General features: G+C 42.5%; 1 non-coding gene across 1 annotated transcript; it reads left to right on the top strand.

Moving 5' to 3' along the window:
- The first annotated feature begins 352 nt into the window (after positions 1-352).
- Positions 353-424, top strand: trnah-gug (transfer RNA histidin (anticodon GUG)). The gene has a single exon. It is a non-coding gene; the product is annotated as a tRNA-His (tRNA).
- Positions 425-18,487: the final 18,063 nt, after the last annotated feature.

Below are 18,487 nucleotides of genomic sequence, written 5' to 3'. Positions count from 1 at the left end.
TCAAAGGCGTGGCTTGACTCCGTGGCTTAAATAGTCAAAGCGCCTATCTAGTAAACAAAAGATTCTCCGTTTGACTCCTAGCGGGGCTGGTACTTACTGTCTTCATGACTCACAAAGGGTGAGTTTCTTCCCATGGAACAGAGCTGCAATCGTTTTAAACGTAACTGGAGTTGCCCTCGTTCCCATTCTGGATTAAGCCCCAGTTGGTGCGCGGCCTTGGTCGCATTCCACCGCTGCTTTCATTTCTGGCGGGGTTGAATTTGGCCTCGTCACAAAAACTACATATTTTCTGACCAGCGCCGTTTGTAAATTTGCTGCAGTCAAAAGACAGATGTGACAGCTGGTGTGTGGCGCCGTGATCGTATAGTGGTTAGTACTCTGTGTTGTGGCCGCAGTAACCTCGGTTCGAATCCGAGTCATGGCACATCTCGCTTCATATCTTTTATTCACGACAGTACCTGCTGACAAAACACAGCCAAACATCTATCCTTACTAAATGAAACAGATATTACGTTTTTAGCGGTATTAACATATTTACTCCTTCAAACCCACCTTTTCTCCCAGCTTTTTCTGCGTTCCACAATCAATAGCCCTCCTTTACTTTGCTCACAATTCTCCCCACAATATTTTTCTGGTGATGGCACTGGAGCGAGGCCGAATGAATGAGGTGATTTACTTCAATGTCATGGTTGTTTAACTCACCGGGCGAAACATGTTTTTCTCCGTTCTGAATCTGTCTCAAAACCGACGATTTCTGACATTCACTCACCTGAAGTAACGGAAGGGATTTTGCTGACATAAGCTGATTGTACATTTTCAATATTGTCGATTTAGGTGCATGGGCAGGACAAGTGGCGAAGGCACGTTGTCGCAGGGGAATTCTGTTTGGATGCAAAAATCAATAAACGGGATGGCTGAGCGACGGGATGGCTGAGCGTGTTGCAGCCCTAGGTGGCCGACTTGATAACGCGATGGACTATGAATCTATTGTGTTCTGCACGCGTGGGTCCAGTCCCATCCTCGTCGGTAGTGTGTTCATTATTTGATGCATGTCGTTCTTTTGTCAATCACCTGAAAATTCTTGTCCAAATTCACCTTTTTCCCTAGCTTGCTACACTCAGCTCATCTCATTTCTCAAATTAATAATATATACTTTCATGGGAAAATAAGGCAAGAGAATACAAAATAAATTGTAGGACACTAAGAAGTGTAGCGGAACAAATGGATCTTGGAGTGCAGGTCCACAGATCCCTGAACGTTGCAGGCCAGGTAGATAATGTGGTTGTTAAGGCATATGGACTGCTTGCTTTTATCAGCAGAGGCATAGTATTCAAGAGCAGGGGTGTTATGCTTGAACTGTATGCAACACTAATTAGGCCACCGCTAGAGTACGATGTCAGCACATTACACGAAAGATGTAATTGCATTGGAGAGGATACAGAGGAGATTTACGAGAATGATGCCTGGACCGCAGAATTTGAGCTATGAGGAAAGATTATATAGTCTGAGTTAGTTTTCTGTGTCACAGAGGAGGATGAGGAGAGACCATATTCAGGCATACACAATTATAAGTGGACTAGGTAGAGGTGTTATTTCCCTTAGCAGAGCAGTCCAGAAAGAGGAGGCATGGATTTATTGTAATTGGTAGGAGGCTGAGAGGTGATTTGTGGGGACAATTTTCACCCAGAGGGTTCTGTAGCACACCGCTGAAAGGATGGGCGAGGCAGATTCCCTGCCCACGTTTCAAAAAAGTACTTGGATTTGAACTTAAAGTGCCGTTAGCTACAAGAGTACGGAACAAGAGCTGGAAAGTGGGATGAGGCTATATAGCTCATGTTCGGCACATGTGGACATGATGGGCCGGAATGGCCACCTTCCATACTATGAAATGCAATGATTCGATGATATGCATTGGTGTGAAGACAATTGTGAACTTTTTCAGGGCTACTATTATGATGAAAAAATGTTTCACGTAAAGATAAACATATATAGAATTACTGAACAGAAGCATTGCAAAGTGGGTCCGCACATAAGCAGGTAAACCAAATGCGCTTTCGATTACATCACATTAAATATTCGGTAATCACAACTGTAATCGCGGTCCATTGAAACAGACACAAACATAGAATGATACCGGACTGAGAGCACATCCCTTTTACACAAACACAGAATGATCCTGGACTGAGAAAATATCCATTTTACACACGCACAGAATGATCCCGGACTGAGGGAATATCTCTTTTACCACACACACAGAATGATCCCGGACAGAGAGAATGTCCCTTTTACCACACACACAGAATGATCCCGGACTGAGAGCGCATCCCTTTTAAACAGACACAGCGTGATCCGGGACTGACAGCACACAGCTTTTTAAGTTATAAAAAGTCCCTTATGCTCACGCTTACTACTCTTTTTGGCAATATTATTTATCTCTTCCTTGAATCTAATACTATCTTTAATTTCTCTTAATAGCCACGGTTGGAACATTTTAAGTTTTGTGTTATTATTTCTTCAAGGAATGTACATTGTAGCGAATTATCACATTTTCTTGAAATGCTTGCCATCAAAAGTGAATTGGATAACATTTGATAGGAATCAATTGCAGGGCTATGTGGAAAGTATAGGGAGTGGTTCTAGTTGGATAGCATTTTCACAAAGCCGGCTCAGTCATGATGGGACGAAAAGTCTCCTTCAGTTCTCTGTCATTTTCGGATACTCATCCTCTACCTCGGTGTGGTTCGCTTAGTCCTGTGGGAAACGGATAATAATGTTCTGCACGTGACTTCAGATTAATATATTTAGCAAAAGATTGGGAACATTAATGGACTCAGAAACATTCAACAGCTCTTTAAACTCTCGGGTCAGTGGACGTGCTGAGCTATTACCACTTGAGATAATTATGGGCTGCTCAAAACAACAGGAGATCAACAGGGCACTTGTATTAAAGTGCGGACGGGGGTTGAACCTGCACTTTCCGGTTTACAGGGCACCTTCATCATCATTTGATAACGAAACCTCTCATCCACAGCACTGATGCTATTTTTTCTGAAGCAACTTACTGGGGATGCTGGGAATAGGAAATATAAACAGAAATTGCTGAACATATACAACAGGACAAACAGCATTAATGAAGTGAGAAACAGAGATAATGTTTCACGTCGATGATATTTCATCAAAACTGTCAGAAGTTGGAGGTGTAACAGATTTTAAGCAGGTACTTAAGCAGGGAAAGGTGGAGGGGAAGGAAGAACGAAAAGGAAGGCCTGTGACATGGTGGAAAGCAGAAATGAAGTTATGACAAAAGCGAAAGGGCATAGTTATGGGACACTTCAAGAAAAAAATATGTGTCTAGAGAAAGGGTAAGAGGGACTCGCAGGATCATTACTAACAGCTATTGTCCGAAAAAATGGGAGCAGTGGTTAGAATCAGAAATTGTTAAATTCAACTTTGAGTCTGGAAGGCTGTAAAGTGCCGAATGGAAAGATGAGCTGCTGTTCCTCGAGCTAGCGTTGAGTTTCATAGGAACAGTATAGGAGGACGGGACAGGTGACCGAAAGCTTGGGGTTCTTGTTGCGGACTGAAATGAGCTGCTCGGTAAATTGCTCACCTAATATGTGTCTGGTCACCCCAGTGTAGAGGAGATTTCAGTCGATACAGAATACTAAGTTGAAATAAGTACAAGTACGTCATTGTTTCACCTATACTGGCCTCGACAGTGGGAAGGGAGGAGGAAATGGGCACGTGATGCTTCTCCTGCGCTTGCACAGGAGGGTGCTGTCGGAAGGAAAGCGTTGTTGGTGATGATTGGATAGTGGACCAGGGCATGCCGGATAGACTGGTCTCTTTGGACTGCTGAAAAGAGAGGGGAGGGTAAGATATATTTAATGGTGGGACCACGTTGGATATGTCAGCAATGGGGGAGGATGATCCTTTGAATGTGGCGGTTAGTGGGGTGAATGTTAAGCACAAGTGGAACTCTATCGTGGTTCTGCGAGGGAGGAGAAGAGATGAGAGCAGAAGTGCGGGAAATGGGCAGGACAAGGTCGCGGGTCACGTGCACTCGGGTCGTGGGTTTTTCTTGCTGGAGAAAAATTTAGCTACATATCCGTAGCACTGGTATTGACTTTGCCATCGCCAGGACACATACAATGGAGATGGAGAAACTGGGAGAATGGAATAGCGTCCTTACAGAAAGCGAGTAGAAAAAAGTGTATTTAAGGTAGATGTGGGAATCAGTGGGATTATTGTAGATACTGATCGACCGACTATCCCCAGCAATGGAGGCAGCGAAATCGAGGAGGGGAAGGGAAGAGTCGGAGATGGGCCATGTGAAGAGCAGGGAAGGGTGGGAAGTTAAAGCAATGTTGACTAAATTTCGAGTTCGCTGCGAAAGCTGGAAATTGCACAGATAAAATCATCAATGCACCAGAAAACGAGGTGATGGATGGGACCTGAGTAGGACTAGAACAAACAATGTTGCACATATACCATTGAAATACAGGCATATCTAGGCCGCATGCGGGATACCATAGCAACACATTTAATTTGGAGTAAATGTGTGGAGTCAAAGGAGAAGTTGTCCAATGACAGTTTAAATCAAGTTCCGACAGGCGGATGAATTGATGGTGGATGGGAAATGGTTGAGCGTCCGTTCAATGAAGAAGCGGAGGGGCCTCAAGCCTTCCTGGTGGGGAATGGATAACCAAAGGGACTGGACGACCATAGTGATAGGGTGAATGAGGGCCAGGAATCTGAAAAGTAATTGATGTTTTTTTTTTCTACAGCAGCTTTCAATTCACTGGCATTATCAATGGATTGGTATTTGGTGTGGAATGCATTTGCTCAATTGTCGAAAATTACACTTTTTGCTTCATTCGTCAGGATGGCTGAGTGATTAATGTTTTGGACTGAAAATCAAATGTGCGAATGTCGGCTTGGGTTCGAGCTCCAGTACTAGCAGAAGTTGTCTATTATGATAATTTGTTAAAATGTTATAATCATTACAAAGGAAGTTTCTGTATTTATATTTTACAATTCCATGAAGCGTTCCTACATTTATGACAGGTGCTCTGCCGATTGACGGAAAATAAGAGCAGGGTTCGTTCAACCCTCGAGACGGTTCCGCCAGTTGGTGAGATAATGTTTGTCCAAATTCTTAACTTCATCCATCTGCTTTGACACCAAATTAATTCCTACCATTATCTAGCAAAAATCTATCAATCTCAGATTTAAATTTGCAATTTAGTTGACAAATGTATCGGAGTTGGGATGAGGAGATTTCTGAATTCTTCACCAATTAGTTAAGATTTTGATTGCATTGCCTGAACAGTTGGTTGCTACAGATGCTACAGAGTACATAATAACATAAGAATTCGGGGCAGGAGTATTTGGCCCCTCGAGCCTGCTCCGCCATTGAATAAGATTATGAATGAACTAATCAAGGACTCAGCTCCACTTCCCTGCCCGCTCCCCATATCCTTTTACTCCCTTATCACTAGAAAATGTGTCGATCTCTGACTTAAATATATTCATTGGCCCAGCCTCCACAGCTCTCGAGGGAAGATAATTCCATAGATTTACAACGATTTAGAAAAGAAGTTGCTCCTCATCTCAGTTTTAAATCTACTTTAACGACTGGGAAGAAAGGACCAAGTGTAACGTAGCCACATTTGCTGACGATATAAAGGTGGGATGAAAACCAATGTATCCGTATAATGTTGGAAAGTGTGAGGTCATGCACTTTGACAGAAAACACTTTGACAGCAAAGAGCAAGCTATTATTTAAATGGAGAAAAAATCCAACGTGCTGCAGTACAGCGGGAAATGTGGGTACTTGTGCATGAAACACAAAGGTTCAGTATGAATTTGCAGCAAATGATCAGGAAGGCCAGTGCAATCATGGCGTTTATTGCAAAGGAGATGGAGTATAACAGCAGGGAAGTCTTGCTACAGTTATATCGGGTATTGCGAGGCCACACCTGGAATACTGTGTATAGTTTTGGTTTCCATATTTACGAAACGATATTTGCTTTGGAGGAAGTTCAAAGAAGGTTCACTAGGTTGATTCTGGAGATGAGGGGGTTGACTTATGAGGAAATATTAAGGAGTTAGGGCCTCTACTCACTGGAATTCAGAAGAATGAGAGGTGATCTTATCGAAACGTATAAGTTTATGAGGGGGCTTGACAAGGTGGATGCAGAGAAGAGGTTTCCATTGGTAGGGAAGACTAGAATTAGGGGGCATCATCTTAGATAAAGGGGCCCACTATTTAAAACTGAGATGAGGAGGAATTTCTTCTCTCAGTGGGTTGTAAATATGTGGTCTTCGCTGCCTTAGAGAGCTATGTAAGCCGGGACATTGAATAAATTTAAGTCAGAGACAGTTTCTTAACCAATAACGGATTACGGGATAATGGGGAGCGGGCAGGGAAGTGGACCTGAGTCCATGATCCGATCAGCAATTATCGTATTAATTGGTGCTGAAGACTGGAGAGGCCGTATGTCCTATTACTGCTCATATTTCGTATGTTCTTATGTTCTTAGAAATGGGCGATCCCTTATTCTAAGTCTATGTCCCCTAGTTTTAGTTTCCCCTATGAGTGCAAATATTCACTCTGAATCCACCTTGTCGAGCCCCTTCATTATCTTATTCGTTTCGACAAGATTACCTCTCATTCTTCTGAACTCCACTGTGGATAGTCCCAACCTACTCAAACTATCTTCAAAAGTCAACTCTCCTCATTTCCGAAATCAACTGAGTCAACTTTCTCTGAACAATCTCCATTGCAAGTATATCCTTCCTTAAATACGGAGACTAAAACTGTACGCAGTACTCCAGGTGTGGCCTCACAAAGACCTTGCACAATTGTAGCAGGACTAATCTGCCTTTCTACACTATCTCACTTGCAATAAACGCACATTCCATTTTCCTTTCTGATTAATTGCTGTACCTGCATTCTAATTTTTGTGTTTCATGCACAAGGACCCCCATCTGTCCTTGTACTGCAGCACTTTGCTAGTTTTCTCAATTTAAATTATAATTTGCTTTTCTATTATTTCTGTCAAAGTAGGTAACCTCACATTTTCCCACCTTATATTGCAATTGCCAAATTGTTGCCCATTCAATTAGCCTAACTATATACCTCTGCAGAGTTTTTGTGTCCTCCTCAGAATTTACTTTCCTACCTACATTTGTACCATCAGCAAATTTAGCTCCATTACACTCGGTCCCTTCATCCAAGTCATTAATATAGATTGTCAATAGTTGAGGACCCAGCACCGATACCTGCGTCACCCAACTAGTCAATGTTTACCAACTGGAAAATTACGCATTTATCCCGACGTTGTGTTTTCTGTTATTTAGCAAAGCCTCTATCTTTGTATTACTCCCAACCCCGTGAGCTGTTATCTTGTGCAGTAACCTCTTATGTGGCACCTTATCGAATGCCTTCTGGAAATACAAATACACCACACCCATTGGTTCCCCCTTATCCACTCGTTACATCCTCAAAAACTCCAGCCATTTGTTAAACATGATTTCCTTTTCATAAAACCATGCTGATTCTGCTTGATTGAATCATGCTTTTCCAAGTGTCCCGCTACTGCTTCCTTAATAATGGACTCCCGCATTTTCGCAACGGCAGAGGTTAGGCTAACTGGTCTATAGTTCCCTGTGTTATGCTTGCCTCGTTTTTAAATAGGGTCGTTACATTTGCGGTTTTCCAATCCGCCCCAAATCCAGAAAATGTTGAGAAATTATAACGAATGCATCCACTATCTCTGCAGCCACTTCTCTTAAGTCCATAGGATGTAAACCATCAGGTCCATGGGATTTGTCCGCCTTTAGTCCAATTATTTTACTAGCACTACTTCGTTCTTGATAGTGATAGTATTAAGTTCATCACTGCCTACATCCGCTTGATTATCCACGATTGGATTGTTTTTAGTGTCATCTACTGTAAAGGCCAATACACAATATTTGTTTAACGTCTCTGCCATGTCCCTGATCTCCAATATTAATTCCCCAGTGTCATCCTCCAGGGGACCAACATTCATAGTATACAATATTTTCCTTTTTATGTATCTGTAGAAACTCTCACTATCTGTTGTTATATTTCGTGCTAGTTTACTTTCATAATCTATCTTCCCTCTTTAATCATGTTTTTAATCGTTCTCTGCTGGTTTAAAAAAAATCCCAATCCGCTGCTCTCGTCTCCCACTAGTCTTCTCCACATTGTATGCGTTTGATTTCAATTTGATACACTCCGTTATTTCCTTAATTAGACACGGATGGTTATCCCTTCTCTTACAGTCTTTCCTTCTCATTGGATACATTTTTGTTCCGAGTTTAAAAATATCTCCTTAAATGTCTGCGACTGCTCATGAACCATCCCACACTTTCGTCTATTTTCCCAATCTACTTTAGCCAACTTTGCTATCATACCTTTGTAGTCCCCTTTATTTAAGCTTAGGACACTGGTTGGAGAACCAAATTTCTCTCCCTCCAACTGCATTTCAAATTCAACCATATTATGATCACTCAGTCCTCTACAATCTTTTACTATGAGATCATTTATTAATCCTGTCTCATTACACAGTACTAGATCTAAGATAGCATGCTCCCTGGTTGGGGTAGCATGCACTGTAGAAGTAAACTATCCCAGATACAATCGATGAACGTCTCCTCAAGGCTACCCTGACCAATTAGGTTTATCCAGTAAATATGAAAGTTAAAATCACCTATGATTATTGCCGTTCCTATTTTACAAGCCTCCATTATTTCTTGATTTAAACTCCGTCCAACCGTGTAGCCACTGTTAGGGGGCCTATACACTACGCCCACCAACGACGTTTTCCCGTTATTGTTCCTTATCTCCACCCAAACTGATTCAACCTCTTGATCCTCTGAACCTATATCGTTTGTCACTAACGCACTGATCCCATCTTTTATTAACAGTGTTACCCCACCTCTTTTTCCTTTTTGTCATTCCTTCTGAAATGTCAAATACCTCTGAATATTTAGTTTCCAGTCCTGGTCACCTTGCAACCCCCACGTCTCTGTAATGACTATCAGATCATACTCATTGGTATCTATTTGTGCCGTCAACCCATCTGTTTTGTTACAAATGCTGCGTGCATTCAGACAAAAAGCCTTGAAATTTGATTTTTTACCCTTTTCTCCTGCTTGTTTCCTCTGTCCTACAAACTCACTTTCTACATTGTTGCTTTTTAATTCCAACACTACTCCCCTCCCTATTGAATCTATTTTCAGGTTCCCGTCCCCCTGCTAAACAAGGTTAGTCCCTCCCCAACAGCACGAGCAACCACCGCCTCCCCCCCTCCCCACTCCCTGCTCCCCGCCACTCGAGTTTATTGGTCCCGGCTCTGTTGAGGTGCAATCTGTCCGGCTTGTACAGGTCTCAACTCTGCCAGAAGCGGACCCAATATCTCAGGAAACTAAAGCCCTCCCTCGTGCACTATCTCTCCAGCCATGCATTCACGTGCTCTATCCTCCTATTTCTGTACTCACTAGTTCATGACACATGGAGTATTCTGGAGATTACTACCTTTCAGGTCCTGCTTTTTAATCTCTCTCGTAGCTCGCTAAACTCTGCCTACAGGAGCTCACCCGTCTTTCTACTCATGCCATTGATAACAGTATGGACAATAACCTCTGACTGATCACCCTCCTCCATCAGAATGTCCTGAGCCGCTCGGTGACGTCCTTAACCCTGGAACCAGGGAGGCAACATCCCATCCTGGAGTCACTTCTGCGGCTGCAGAAAGGCCTGTCTGCTACACTGACTATTGGATCCCCTTTCATTATAGCTCTGCCATTCATCTCCCTCCTCCCCTGTGCAGCTGAGCCACCTGTGCTGCCGTGGATTTGGATATCGCTGCAATCACCAGATGCACTATCTCCACACCAGTACTCATAAGATAATACTGTTGACGAGCGAGATGGACTCGGGGGCTCGATCACTAACTGCCTAGTCCTCCTATTCTGTACATCCCTGTAGGGAGTAAGAATAAAACGAGGAATGTGGCTCGACCGTAGCTAACAAGGGAAATTAAGGATGGTGTTAAAACCAAGGAAGAGGCAAATAAATTGGCTAAAAAAAGTAACAAACCTGAGGAATGGGATAAATGTAGAATTCAACAGAAGAGGACTAAGGGTTTAATTAAGAGGGGGAAAGTAGAGTACGAGAGGAAGCTTGCAGGGAACAAAAAACTGACTGCAAAACTTCTATAAATATGTGAAGACAAAAAGATTAGTGAAGACAAACGTAGGTCCCTTGCAGTCGGATTCAGGTGAATTTATAATGGGGAACAAAGCAAGGGCAGACCAATTGAACAAATACTTCGGTTATGTCTTCACGAAGGAAGACACAAATAACCTTCCGAATGTACTCGGGGACAGTCAGTCTAGTGAGAAGGAGGAACTGAAGAATATCCTTATTAGGCAGGAAATTGTTTTCGCGAAATTGATGGGATTGAAGGCCGATAAATCCCCGGGGCCTGATAGTCTGCATCCCAGAGTACTTAAGGAAGTGGCTCTAGAAATAGTGGATGCATTAGTGATCATTTTCCAACAATCTATCGACTCTGGATCCGTTCCTATGAACTGGAGGATAGAAAATGTAACACCACTTTTTAAAAAAAAAGGAGGGAGAGAGAAAACGGGTAATTAGAGATTGGTTAGCCTGACATCGGTAGTGGGGAAAATGTTGGAATCAATCATTAATGATGAAATAGCTACGCATTTGGAAAGCAGTGACAGGATCGGTCCAAGTCAGCATGGATTTATGAAAGGGAAATCATGCTTGACGAATCTTCTGGAATTTTTTGAGAATGTAACAAGCAGAGTAGACAAAGGAGAACCAGTGGATGTGGTGTATTTTGACTTCCGAAATGCTTTTGTATAAGTCCCGCGCAAGAGATTGGTGTGCAAAATCAAAGCACATGGTATTCGGGGTAATGTACTGATTTGGATAGAGAACTGGTTGGCAGATAGGAAGCAGAGAGTCGGGATAAACGGTCCTTTTCAGAATGGCAGGCAGTGACTAGTGGAGTGCCGCAAGGCTCAGTGCTGGGACCCCGGCTCTTTTCAATATACGTTAACGATTTGGATGAAGGAATTGAGTGTAATATCTCCAAGTTTGCAGATGACACTAAAATGGGTGGCTGTGAGGGCTGTGAGACGGACGGTACGAGGCTGCAGTGTGACTTGGACAGGTTAGGTGAGTGGTAAAATGCATGGCAGATGCAGTATAACGTGGATAAATGTGAGGTTATCCATTTTGGGGGCAAAAACACGAAGGCAGAATATTATCTGAATTGCAGCAGAGTAGGAAAAGGGGAGGTGCAATGAGCCCTGGGTGTCATGGTTCATCAGTCACTGAAGGTTGGCATGCAGGTGCAACAGGCTGTGATGAAGGCAAATGGTATGTTGGCCTTCATAGCAAGGGGATTTGAGTATACGAGCTGGGACGTCTTACTGCAGTTCTGCAGGGCCTTAGTGAGTCCTCACCGGGAATATTGTGTTCAGTTTTGTTCTCCTAGTCTGAGGAAGGACGTTCTTGCTATTGAGGCAGTGCAGCGAAGCGTCACCAGATTAATTACAGTGATGGCTGGACTGTCATATGTAGAGAAACTGGATCAACTGGACTTTCATTCAATGGAGTTTAGAAGGATGAGAGGGGTTCTCATAGAAACGTAGAAGATTCTGACGGGACTGGACAGGTTAAATGCGGGAAGAATGTTCCCGATATTGGGGAAGTCCAGAACCAGGGGACATTGTCTTAGGATAAGGGGAAGGCCATATAGGACTGAGATGAGCAGAAACTTCTTCACTCAGCGAGTTGTTAACCTGTGGAATTTTCTGCCGCAGAGAATTGTTGATGCCAGTTCTTTGGATATATTCAAGAGGGAGTTAGATGTGGCGCTTACGGCTAAGGGGATCAAAAGGCATGGAGCGTATGCAGGAAAGAGGTACTGAGAGAATAATCAGCCATGATCTTATTGAACGGCGGTGCAGGTTCGAAGGGCCGAATGGCCTACTCCTGCACGTATTTTCTATGTTTCTATGTATCGATGTCTTCTGATCAACCACTCCCACTCTACGTGCACACTCCTAAGCTGCGGGGTGACCAACTCTAGAAGGGAATTGGGTAAATATTTGATGGCAAACAGTTTTCAGGGCTCTGGGGAAAGTCTGTCATTGTATCCTTCTGTGATGCTCCAATCGTCTCTCTCAGTGCGATTGTGTTTTCAACTGTAAACCTCAGTTCAGGGTTTTAATTCTCGGCCGTGCCCTCAGGGATTTTCCCACATTAAATGTACTGTTTCACTTTTTCTCTCTCTATTAATCATTCTATTTCTCTCTGTCATTGACTTTTTTTCCATGTGTCAGTCTCGCTGTATGTCGAACTCAGTTTCAGTCAATTTCTGTAAGCTTTTCTCATTGGGGATTTGTTTATCCGTCCAAATAATACTTTCTCTCTGTCACTCTCTCCATCAATCCCCACATCAATTTACTCCATAGCTTATGTGTTATCGCTTTAAGCGCTGGTTCAATCTGAGCATGCAGATGCTGGGTGGTTGACGTGGATTTTAACATTATTCATTCAAAGATGTTCAGTGTTGACGGGAAGATTAAATGCTCGGTGGGTTAAAGCAAGGGGGTTTGTTGTCTAATTACGGACAATCAGTTCAATACATTATTTGCCCAAGTGCTGTGCTTTATCGGTTCAGCTTTTCACCGTCCACAGGTAAACACAAGGTATATATGCCCGCACGTTTGCAGAGTATGCAGACGTGTAGTTTGCTCAGCGCTGAAAATTAAATTTTGAGTCTGCAAGCGATTTGCCGAATTTTCAAGCACATGACCAAGATGGCCGAGTTGTTAAGGCGTTGGAATTAAAATCCAACTGATGTGTGTCTGCGTGGGTTCCAACGTTGGTAAATGTTCAACCAACTGGTTTGACAATTAGATAATGCGTGTTTGTTATGAAAGCGTGGAAGCGGTCCATAATCTCTGCACATAATATATTTATAATTCACCCTTCAAGACAACGTTTCTTTAATTATAATAGTTGTTCTGCCAATTGACTGAACATAGGAACAGGATGACGCCATTCTGCCCCTTGTGCCTTTTCGACATTCCGTTAATTCTTGACTGAGCTCTGTCTTAACTCCATCCATCTGCATTGCTCCACATCATTATAACCAGTGTCTAGCAAAAACTATCGACCTAAAATTACCATTTTTAATTGAGCTAGCATATCCTGTTTTGTAGAAGATAAATCCACCACCCTTTGCGTAAAGAAGATTTTCCTAACTTCTCTGCCAAATGGCCTGTCTCTGATTTAAACATTATGTCCCCTTGTCGTAAACTCCCCCACAAATGGTGAAAAAAGCTTTATCTCTATCTATCTTTTCAATTCGTTTCAAAACCTTAAAACCTCATTGAAATCCACCACTTAACCTTCTATATTCCAGGGGGTACAGGTCTAGTTTATGTAATCTCTCCTCATAATTTAACTCGTGGCACCCTGGTAACATTCTGCTGAACATGAACTGTACACCTTCCACATCCAACCTATCATTTCTAAGGGGCCGTGTCCATAAGGGGACTAGATATAAGGGATAGAAATGGATTATTTCCCTTAGCAGAGGGCTCAACAACCAGGGGGCATACATTTATAATAATTGTAGAAGATTTACAGGAGATTTGATGGGACACTTCCACAGGCAGAGAGTTGTGGTTGTCTAAAACGCAATGCCTGATAGAGTGGTAGAGGCAGAAACCATTTACAGCTTTAAAAATATTTGGATGTGCAACTGAAGTGTCGTAACGTGCAGGGTTATGGACCTAGAGCTGGAAAGTGGGATTAGGCTGGATAACCGTGGCACGGACAGGATGGGCCGAAATTGCCTCCTTCCGTGCTGTAAACTTCTATGAATCAACTATATTCTATAACTTAGAGTACTCCAGATATATTATAACTACATCTCTGTACAGTTGAAGAAAAACTTCCACTGCTTTATAGTCCAACACCGAGTTATAAAGCCTAACATGCCATTAGTTGTTTCGAATATATTTGTAACTTGCTACTGCACATTAGCGGGATGGGCACTTGGACTCCAAACCACTTTGGAACTCCATCCCTCCGAGCTGTGCTCCATTTAATTAGTACTCGGATCTAAACGTTGTAATCTAAAATGCCTGACCACACAATTACCTGTTTAGAAACTATCTGCCACTGAATCGTCCATTCACTTAATCTATCAATATATCTTTATAAGTATACGCTAACATCTGCACTAATTACTATATCACCAATATTTGCATCATCAGCAAACTAGGATATATGGCTGCCTGTTGTGCCTTCTTAATCTTTAAGAAATATAGAATTAAACAATTTTTTTAACACTGACATTTTAAATCTTGCCATGCTTTGAAGCCCTGGTAGCTTCTGTGGGAAGAGGAAGGTAGAGTAAGATTTCAGGCCGATGACCCATCTGATTCTACAAATATACATCTTGCAACTGTACGCTGTTTTCAGACAGTAACAGCACGAGCTTGCATTCCCGTAGCATCTTTCCCTAACATAGGATGATTCAATTGCTCGCCGTTGCTCAGTTTGTGTTCCGACAGTACCACCAGCCTCCAGCCATCATTACAGCCTTGGTCCAAATATAGCCAAAAGTGATTAATTCTAAAATGAGGCGAGAGTGATTGTCCTTGATATCAAAGCAGAATTTGACCGAATGTTGCATCAAGGAGGTTTCTACCGTTGAAGTCATTGCTGGGTAAATCTCCACTGCTGGAGACATACCTAGCCTCAAAGAAGATGGTTGTGGCTGTTCGAAGCCAATCATCTCAGCCCAGGTTATCGCTGCAGGAGTTCATCATCACCTGCTTCATCAATGACCTGCCCACCATCATAAGGTCAGAAGTGGGCATGATCGCTGAAGATTGTATATTCCAGCTCGAGTATCAAATCCTCAGAAAATGAAACAGGAAATATATCGCCTCTCCATTATTGTGGCTGGATCAAAATCTTGGAACACCTTCTACAAAGCAACACATTCGTGGTACCATCACCTCAGTGACTGGACCATAGAACCATAGAAATTTACAGCACAGAAGAAAACCATTTTGCTCATCACATCCTTGCTTGTGGACAAAGCACTTCCCTGCCAAATCCAATTTCCAGCTCTTGGACCGTAGTCATCAAGTGCATATCCAAGTACTGCAGTGGTCCACAAAGTTTGTTCATCACTACCTTCTCAAACGCAATTAGGGATGGGCAATAAATGTCAGCCTTTGCTAGCTACGCCCACATCCACTGAATTAATATTTTTTTTTAAAGTGCTTTACAGAAAATGAAGTACTTCTTGAAGTGTAGCCACTGGATCGACTGTAGAGCAATACGGCAGCCAATTACCACACAGCAAGATCCCATCGATGGTGTGATACAGATATGTGCAGGACACGAAAGAGGATTCCCCCACCTCTTAGAATCACAGAATTGGAGAAATTTGCCGCAGAGAAGGAGGGCATTCGGCACATCCTTTCTCCGCCAATCGAAAGATCTATCCAACCTAAACCCACGTCCCAGCTCTTGATCTGTTGCAGATTAGGGCAATTCAATCCATCTGCAAGTACTGCTGAACTGTGATGAGCGATTGTGTCTCGACCAACTTTTCAGTCAGTGAGTTCCAGACCCAAATTCATTCTGGACGAAAACATTTCTCCTCGACTCCCGTGTAATTCTTTTACCAGTTATTTTAAATCTATGCCCCCTGATTATTGACCTCTCTGCTCAGGGGCATGTGTGTTCCTTATGCACACTATCCTGGCCCCTCATAATGTTACACACCTCAATTATGTCACCAATTATCCTCATCTGTTCTGACGAAAACAACCCCAATCTTTATCCACAAACAAATTTATCCAGTCCTGGCAACAGCCAGAGAGAACAGAGGAAACACATGGAAGTCGAGGAGAATTATTTGTTTTTAAGCTGTGAGTGTTGTGATCTGTAATGCACTGCCTGACAGGGTGGTGAGTCATAGAGTCATGGATTCATAAAATTGTTACAGCATGGACGAAGGCAATTCGGCCGGTCGAGCCCATGCTAACTCTCAGCGAGTCTCACCTCCCTATCATTTCCCCGTAGCACTGCAGATTCAATAGTAACCCTCAAAATGGAATTGGATAAATGCTTGAAGAGGCTAATTTTGCAGGACGCTGTGGAAAGATCTGGGACTAATTGGATATCTCGTTCAAGAGTACGATGGTCCAAGTACTCTCCATCGGTAATGCATGATTTTATGAAATGTTTTATGATAGTTTCATCGAAATGACGCTGGTCATTTGCTCGTTCCACTATCCCACCTCATTTATTTGTATATGCATCTGTGCTTGAACAACCTAATTGAAATGATGTGCGATTCGGTAGCAATGTGACACAAGTCATGCAGTGGATCAGGGTGTGGTGGCCAAGTGATAAGTCTTCGGTTTCATAAATTGAAGATCATAGTTTCGGCGCATATTGAGATTGTATCACATTAAATGTGACATTCTGAAGCTTTTTCCATTTTACCTCTCAAAACACTTCATAATTTTGAACTTATGTCATAAACCGCCTCTTAACGTTTTCTATTCGAAGGAGAAAAATCCCAGCTTCTCCACTTTCTTCGTACAAATGAGGTCCCCAACTCTGGCAGTATTCTAGTAAATCTATTCTGCACCCTCTCCAAGGGCTTGACTTCTTCCCTAAAGCATGTTGCCCAGACGTGAACGCAATATTCCAGCTAAGACGTCATAAGTGTTTTCTAATTGCTTGGCATAACTTCCTTGTTTTTATACTGTATTCGGCTATTAAAAAAGGAAAAGTTCCCATGTCGTCCAGATCCTGCCCCCTCCTTAGAATTGTACGATTTAGAGCTGGTTCATACAAAACAGGAAGAGCATTCTGACAGGTTTTGGGATCATTGATCTCCAGAGGCAGATGTTAATAGGGGATTTAAATGTTCATGGATAAATCTGGCCCCGTTCAAATTGTATCGTTATTTCATATTGCCTCTCATCATCCCACCAACGTGTATCACTTCACACTTCTCTGTGTTAATTACATCTGCTATGTGTCTGTTCATTTCACCAGTCGGTTATTTTCTTACTCCCTCTTTGTAGCACTTACTATCTGCTTTCTGCCCCTTTGATTTTCTTTAAAACCTTTCAAGATATTAAAGAGCTCTGTTAGTTCACCCCTCAGACTTCTCGTTTCACGACAAAAGAAATTGAGCCTGTCGATTATTTCCTGATAGTATACCATCTTCTCTGCATCCTACCCAGTGCCTTGCTTGGGTACTGTATAATATAGCGACCAGAATTGCACACAGTACGACTAATGTGGTCTAACTGTAGAAGGTTCTATATTGGTCGGTTTAGAAACCGTCGTGGTCAGGCTGTCTGTTCTATTTAAAAGGGGCCCGCACATCATCTTTTGAGGAGACATTTCACAACCATGCTGTAGTAACTAAAGGCCGTTTGCTTACAGAAGCTGATTGTACATTTTCAACATTGTTGATCTGGGTGCACGGGCAGGACAGATCGTGACGGGGTCTTGTTGCAGCGTATTTCTGTATGGATGCAAAAAGCCTGAAATGGAAAAGCTGAGTTGTGTTAGATGGTAGACGAGAGGTTAAGGCGATAGACTTCAAATCGATTGTGTTAATTTACTTTGATAAGCATTTGTTGCTGATAAACCTTCCAAGCATTTGACCGAATATTACATAAATTAGACTTTAAATCCAAATCTCCTCAAAACTGCAATTTCCTGATAACATTCTGGTACATACCATAAATAAACACCTTATCCACTATGCTGCACGCTCACTGAATATGTCACGGTGATTCCTTATATTTTTCTTGATATCCCAACTGAATTTACTGACTGGAGGAATTGTATTAACTCCACGTGATCGGCTCGGCTCATCCTTGGGCCGAATGGCGAGTGGTGCGAGAAAATTCTGCAACTGAGTCATTACTGTTCTTTAAGGAAGGGAAAATGCTCCCTACGCGGCCTGCTATGCAAGTGGGCACTGTCCCATCCAACTCTCATGATGCTTAATCCCCTCTTAGAGGGACTGGATAACCATTTTCAAAAAGGAGGCTCATGGTCTGCTCAGCAGCAAGTCAATGTTGTGCATGTTCTTTCAGACAGCTTTCCAACTGGACACAAACTGCAACTGCCGTGCGAGCATTGCTGACTAGTCCAAGTCAACAATATTAAAATGTCTTTACAAAACTAGTTTTGAATATGTGACCTGTATTATCAATTAAGATTTTGCAACATTAATAGCTCTATAGTGTCGTCGGAGTCGGCATCCTCATAAGATACACTCTACCTTAAGACAACTGTAATCGGTGCTGCTTTATTTCACTGTGAGCGCGAAGGGACATATCTGTGAAG

The sequence above is a fragment of the Pristiophorus japonicus genome, unplaced genomic scaffold (genome assembly GCF_044704955.1).
Source record: "Pristiophorus japonicus isolate sPriJap1 unplaced genomic scaffold, sPriJap1.hap1 HAP1_SCAFFOLD_112, whole genome shotgun sequence".
In the NCBI taxonomy this organism is placed as follows: Eukaryota; Metazoa; Chordata; class Chondrichthyes; family Pristiophoridae; genus Pristiophorus; species Pristiophorus japonicus.
This window is presented reverse-complemented; position numbering and strand designations above follow the sequence as displayed.